The sequence below is a fragment of the Sceloporus occidentalis genome, unplaced genomic scaffold (assembly GCF_023333645.1).
Source record: "Sceloporus occidentalis isolate IW3139 unplaced genomic scaffold, rSceOcc1.0.p SCAF_5, whole genome shotgun sequence".
Taxonomy (NCBI): Eukaryota; Metazoa; Chordata; class Lepidosauria; order Squamata; family Phrynosomatidae; genus Sceloporus; species Sceloporus occidentalis.
The window spans coordinates 39242348-39248881 of NW_028316985.1; positions in this window are offsets into that span (position 1 = coordinate 39242348).

The window sequence follows — 6534 nt, forward strand, 5'->3', positions numbered from 1 at the left end:
AGGAAGACCACATTCCAATTGCATTGACTCAATCAAGGAATCCACAGCCAAGAGTCTGCAAAACCAGAGTTGGGCTGTTGATAGGATGAGTTGAAGGTCTCCCGTTTATAGGTTTGCCATAAATCAAAGTCAACTTGATGGCACTTAACGACAAAGATTTAAATTAGAACTATGAAACACAATTGTTAGTGCCTGGCTGTTTTTCCTCAATGCACTTTTGTGTCAATACTACCATCTGCTGGACATCTACAGTACTACACTAAAAGAATTAAAATTTTAAGAGGAACTACTTGTAACAGAAAAATGAATTCAATAATCAATGAATATGCAATTTTTCATCAATACCACATTTACAATCAATGGAAAGTGATACAGTGGGAAGGATCCCCAAGCAGGTTATTTTAATTTTGGGGGGAAAACTTCTAATTTATTCAAGAGTAAATTCTATTATTTTTGTATAATATGAAATATAATAAAAGTCTCTATACATAATTTATTATTTATGAATTTTATAATTTATAAGGCATGTGATGGCTTAGTGATTAAGACATCAATTCTGATTATGGGAAGATTGGAAGGTTGGCACTTCAAGGCCTGAGTGCTGCATGATGGGGTGAGCTCCCATCATTAGTCCTAGCTTCTGCTAACCTAGCAGTTCGACAGCATACAAATGCAAAGTATAGTTCGCCCTTTGTTTATGTGGGGATCTGTTCTGGACTCCCCCGCGTAAAACAAATAACGCCTATGTTTGAGCCCCATTTAAATGAATGAGGCTCGTGCATGAGGCATGATGGTGCGGCGGCGCACGCACGCCATGGGCACACGCCCCATTCATCCCTATGGGATGCGCCACCTCTTCCTCTCCACACGGCTTTCAGCGTATGCTGAAAGCCACATAAAGAGCACCTGTTATGACGCGGACACACTGTAGATAAATATGCAATGACTTGAAGACATACAACAACAACAACAACAGCAAAGTGATTGCATCAATTGTACAGTATATTACTCTGAGTTTTTCTGATATGGGGCAGACAATCAAATTAACCTGTTGGTTATTGTGCCTGATATCATTTGCATTCAGAGTCAAAACTTTTATACAATGTGCCATGTTGTGAATTTCTTCTTGTAGTGTTAATTGTTATGACCCTGACGGCGGTGTACCCCTTTGTTGTGCAGTTCTGTCCTCAGTGGAGTATTTATGCAGTGCTAGTTTTCAAGGAGACTGAGGGAAGGGTATGTTAAAAAAACACCTCTCCTCCACCTCATGGAGCTCAGTGGTCCTCAAACTTTTAATCCTTGGGACCTCCCCCTCTTTACATCTAGGAGGAGGAGGAGGGGATCAGAGCCTCCAAGTCTCACCTTCCCCTTGAGCAACTCTCACACCCCATGAGGGTCCTGCCTTAGCAATGACCCAGTACTATTTCTGTAATGTATAGTATGTGTGTCGTGTATGAAGGAGGGAAATTTCATTGTAGCATTTCTGTAGGGCAAAGCCAGTATTAAAACAGTACTTTACAAAAAATTATCTAGGCCACCAGGCTATTGGCTGTAGTAGAGCACATTATATATCCCCCTGCATTTCATTATACTGCTAGCAATGGTTTTTGGAAGAATAGTTAAACGTGCAAATGATTGCATGTAGTGTATGCTTCTTTCCATTATGAAGAACGACTGTACTGAATAAGACTTGGTCTGAAATAGCTTTTCTTTGCAATATTTAAAGAACGACCCTGTAAATCATGTGACTGTTATTTCCAAATCATGAGAATTAGTAGTTCCATTTTGTTCTGATCTAGCTAGACAGCTTGTAGAGTTATGTGTCCAGTTCAGGGGCACTGAACTTTGAGAAGGATGGAGACAAATTAAGAGTGATTCAGGGGGCAGCAGTTGAGATGGTGGGGGTATAAAAACACATCCTATGCGGAAAGAATGAAAGAAATTGGAATGTTTACCTTCAAGAAGGGAATAATTTAAGGTCTGTCACATTGAAGAGGGCAAAGATTTGTTTTCATTACTTTAGATCTAATGAGCATAAGTTGAAGAAGAGTAGGTTTTGTTTAAATAGTAGGAGAAAGAGTTTAGGGGCAGGAGACTGACAATGGAACAATGATCTGTGGTTTTGTGATTGCCTTGTTTTGTCAAGGGCCATGCACAAGCACCCAGACTCTGAGACCTGCTGGGGAGGAGGTGCTGGTTATCAGTTTAAATAGACCAGAAGTAAGAGAGTGGTCTAAGAAGTCAGTGTACAAAGTGCTGTACAAATGTAGATCAATACAAATGTAGAGCAAATGTAATAAAAATCAGACAACTCTGCCAAAAAGTGTACAATTTATATTTAGGTTTTAGCCATTGCTACTGTTAATTTCTTAGCTGATGTCCTGAAAGTTGGCATTGCTTACATTCTGTTGTACATTTTATAACATTCATTTTACTAATGCATTGAGGTAAATCTAGAACAGCTGTAATTATGGGAACTGCGTATGCTATCATGTAATGGTGAAAAGTCCTATATTGAAGTGTGTGTGTGTGTTTGTGTGTGTGTTCAAGGGGATTGCTATTAGTACATGAGGAGAGGGAGGGACCATAAGAAAGAATTCTTTTGCTGCTCTCCTGGCCTCCTTACATGCTGAGACAAAGAGGGCAGGCTTTACTTGCTCTGTAATTTTGTGAACAAAAGAGAGTTGTTGTTGGTGTTTCCCCTTTTATATCCCCATGGAAGTGTTGTGTTTAAAATGTGGATTATCCGCCCACCTGGGAGTTTATTCTTGCTTCAGCCTGGAGGCTGGTGATGCTATGTTGCAGAACCAGAGGCTTCTCCTATTTCCATGACAGTGAACTGAACACCGCTGTAAATGAGGCAAGTGTGCTGTATTGTGGTGGAGCTAAGAAGGAGACCTTTGAGGGAAAAAGAACCAGTGGTAGAGTTCAAAGGGGTGTGACTGTGAGTGAGACAGTGCAAGAGCGAGATCAAGAGCAATTCATTATGTGCAAGTTTTATTTTCAGCACCAGCACATCCATTTAGAACAGTCAAGGAATCAATCTGTAGAGCTGAGATGTGTCATGATACACCTGTTGAGGATTGATCCTCTGTGTGCCCTTGTCACTGAGCAATGTTCAATGGTTTCTGTGACTGTGAAGTCGCTGCAGGTTCAGCTCTGCTTCTTTTGTGATGGAGAGGAATTTATTCAGTGGGAGGACTCCATGCAGAGAATTTTTTCCCCTCCTCAGTGTGAGATTCAGATTGCAAAATGGGCAAGAAAATACTAGCTTAATCCATCATGATTACTTGTGAACCCTAGGCTGGGGGCTGGAAGACCTTGCTCTGAAGTCTTTCATTAGCTAACATATAATTTGGGCTGAGTGACTGCTGTGGTATTAAGTTACAATCCCTGCTAAGTATATTAAAAGTTTAAATTTGTGTAAGTAATTCAGGACAGGTTCAGAAGTCAGCCACATTGCCTGCAAATTTATTGTCAGCCCTCATCTTGAGTCCACAGTGGAACTGTGAACAACTCCCATGCAGGTAAAGTGAAGAACGCAAGCACGTTTTTGCTGCACATTTGGGCTAGAAAAGTGGATTCATAAATGAAGCTCAATTAACAGAATTACCCAGCTAAATTGAGTAGTTTATTTTGTTAGGCAATACTCTTTCATAAGCATGGCATATTTGGCAAAAGGATCTGTTAACTGTTGTGTTGGGATTAATACTTGTTATATTTTTTTCAAAAATGATTTTTAAAAAGAGAATAGTTCTCTCCAACGCAGAAATATGTCACCATGGTAACCCCTCAGAGTTTGTGGGTGCTCTTTAGCTGCTGCTTGTAGAATTATCCCTCAAATGTATTATTTTTTAAATTCCAAGACACTCCAGACCTGTGAGCGATGCACTTCATAAGGAGATCTGTGAGTAGGGACCACTGAGGGGCTCTACAGATGGCCCCAAGGGGTGGCGGGACACTGCCCTTTTTCTGGCCAGATCGGGGCTATGGCAACTTCACACTGTAGCCCTGATCTGACCTTTGGAAGGTGCAAAATAAGGCTCCTTTTTGCACCATCCAAAGGGCGCCATAGTTGTGGTGGCACAGTGTATGGCACCCTTTCGGTGCTTCATTATCTGGACACAGAGCCATAGGCATGCCATAATGCAGTGTGCTGTCTGGAGTGGTTCATGGCATCATGGTGCCCTGGGGGTGGAGTCAGGGTGCGCATCATCAGGACGTTGTGCCCCGGCTGTGCCCACAGGCCAGCCTTTTGGGCCAGTCTGTATAAGGCCTTAGAAACTAAATTGTAGTTTAGTAAGGATATTGTAAAGCCAATATCTTTGTAGTTACTTGATTGGCTTGAAGATGAGGGCACTGAAGACCACTCTCTCTCTTGCCATTGTTGCCACTTTGGTCTGTGCCCCACGTAACTCTTAATGTGCTGCCACTCAGATGGAAGGTACTTTGCTGACTGACACTTTCTTTGCAACAGATCCCAGCTGTCCTACCTGTTCAATTAGTTTCTCAAGGGTTTGTGTGAGTCCTTGAAGGATGCCGTTGCTCACTGGTTTCTTCCTTGAAGGCCTTTTACTTTATAGTGCACTCTGTGGTCAATGTTGTTGGCCTCTTAGAATCATAGAATCATAGAGCTGAAAGAAACCACAAAGGCCATCCTGTCCAACCCCTTGCCATATAGGAACTCTCAATCAAAGCTTCTCCAGCAGATGGCCATCCAGCCTCTGCTTAAAGACCTCCAAGGAGGAGACCCCACCACACTCAGAGGGAGTGTATTCCACTGTCTAACAGCTCTTACTGTCAGGAAGTTTCTCCTAATGTTGAGGTGGAATCTTTTTTCTTGTATCTTGCATCCATTGTTTCAGGTTCTATTCTCTGGAGCAACAGAAAACAAGCTTGCTCCATCCTCAATGTGACACCTCTTCAAATACTTAAACAGGGCTATCATATCACCTCTTAACTTTCTCTTCTCCTGACTAAACATACCCAGCTCCCCAAGGCATGGTTTCTAGACCCTTCACCATTTTGGTTGCCCTCCTCTAGACACACTCCAGCTTCTGAACATCCTTTTTGAATTGTGGTGCCCAGAACTGGACACAGCATTCCAGGTGAGGCCTGATCAAAGCAGAATAGAATGGCACTATTACTTCCCTTGATCTAGACACTATACTTCTATTGATGTAGCCTAGAATCACATTGGCCTGTTTAGCTACCGCATCACACTGTTGACTCACGTTCAACTTGTGGTCTACCTGGACTCCTAGATCCCTTTCATACATAGTCTCATTAATCCAGGTGTCCCTAATCCTATATCTATGCATTTCAATTTTTTTTGCCCTAGTGCAGTACTTTGCATTTCTCTGTGTTGAAATTCATTTTCTTAGCTTTTGCCCAGCTTTCTAACCTATTATGGTCATTCTGAATTTTGATCCTGTCTTCTGAGGTATTAACTATTCCCTCCTAATTTGGTGTCATCTGCAAATTTGATTAGTATGCCCCCTATTCTTTCATCTAAGTCATTGATAAAGATGTTGAATAGCACTCGGCCCAGGACAGAGCCCTGTGGGACTCCACTGGTCACTTCTCTCCAGGCTGAAAAAGAGCCTGAAAAAGAGGTGTCATGCCTGGGGACAGTCTTCAGCCCTGCTTAGTTGTTAGGACAGGGCCCAGTCCTTGCTCCTATTCCCATTTAGCAACTTGACTGCTCCTACTACACAGTCACTCCTAACAATATCTTGCCATATTCTACTTCATCAGGTTGTCTCAACAGCCTTTACCTTCTTCAGACAGGTAGCTCTCCCTGCAGCTTCACCAGTTGTTGAGCAATGGTTGTTTTCTGCTGCTCCAGAGAACAGGACCCGGGACAATGGATGCAAGCTACAGGAAAAGAGATTCCACCTCAACATTAGGAAGAACTTCCTGACAGTAAGGGCTGTTCGACAATGGAACAAACTTCCTCGGAGTGTAGTGGAGTCTCCTTCCTTGGAGGTCTTTAAGCAGAGGCTGGATGGCCATCTGTTGGGGATGCTTTGATTTGGATTTCCTGCATGGCAGGGGGTTGGACTGGATGGCCCGTATGGTCTCTTCCAACTCTATGATTCTATGATTCTATGGTTCTATGATTCTTGAAGTTCTCCAGGGCAGAAGGGTTGGAGGGAAACCTTGGTTTTGTGGTTTGGCAAATGGAGCCTTCCTTTCTGACAGCAGCACAGCAGGGCCACTTCTCTATAGCTTTGAGGTGTAGAGAAGAGAGGTAGGGGCTTGAAGGTACCAGAAGGTGAGTACCCTCGGTAAGGGAATATCAGGAACTGGGTCAAGGACAAGCCAAACCTAATCCTATCATGATTCCCTGAATCCATGCATCTAGTTATCTACTTACTTTATTCTGGGTCCAGACACAATGTCACTTGTAATCATGCAAGATATAGCCATGTGGCCTGTGGGAGTGGGATGAGGGAATGGATGAGCAGAACCTGCACTAAAAGGCTAGAGCATGGAATGGTTTTCACACCCTCTTCAAAGGTACTCCATTCT